Source organism: Alligator sinensis, unplaced genomic scaffold (genome assembly GCF_000455745.1).
Source record: "Alligator sinensis unplaced genomic scaffold, ASM45574v1 scaffold730_1, whole genome shotgun sequence".
NCBI lineage: Eukaryota > Metazoa > Chordata > Crocodylia > Alligatoridae > Alligator > Alligator sinensis.
In genome coordinates this window covers 1266817-1267303 of record NW_005842027.1, presented here as the reverse complement: position 1 = coordinate 1267303, position 487 = coordinate 1266817, and the positions used below count along the sequence as shown (strand labels likewise).

Below are 487 nucleotides of genomic sequence, written 5' to 3'. Positions count from 1 at the left end.
TGGACAGGTTGGACAAATGGGCAGAAAACAACAGAATGCAATTCAACAAGGAGAAATGCAAAGTGCTACACCTAGGGAGGAAAAATGTCCAGCATACCTACTGCCTAGGAAATGACCTGCTTGGTGGAACGGAAGCGGAAAGGGATCTTGCATTCCTAGCGGACTCCAAGATGAACATGAGTCGGTAGTGTGACGAAGCCATCAGAAAAGCTAATGGCACTTTATCGTGCATCAGCTGATGCATGACAAACAGATCCAAGGAGGTGATACTTCCCCTCTATCGGGCGCTGGTCAGACCACAGTTGGAGTACTGCGTGCAGTTTTGGGCGCCGCACTTCAAGAAGGATGCGGATAACCTGGAGAGGGTCCAGAGAAGGGCCACTCGTATGGTTAAGGGCTTGCAGGCCAAGCCCTATGAGGAGAGACTGGGGCACCTGGACCTCTTCAGCCTCCGCAAGAGAAGGTTGAGAGGCGACTTTGTGGCTGC

General features: G+C 52.0%; 1 protein-coding gene across 1 annotated transcript in view; it reads right to left on the bottom strand.

The window, feature by feature from the left end:
- Positions 1-487, bottom strand: part of ERBB4 (erb-b2 receptor tyrosine kinase 4) — an 819609-nt gene that overhangs the window by 268018 nt on the left and 551104 nt on the right. The gene's annotated exons all lie outside the window — the stretch shown is intronic.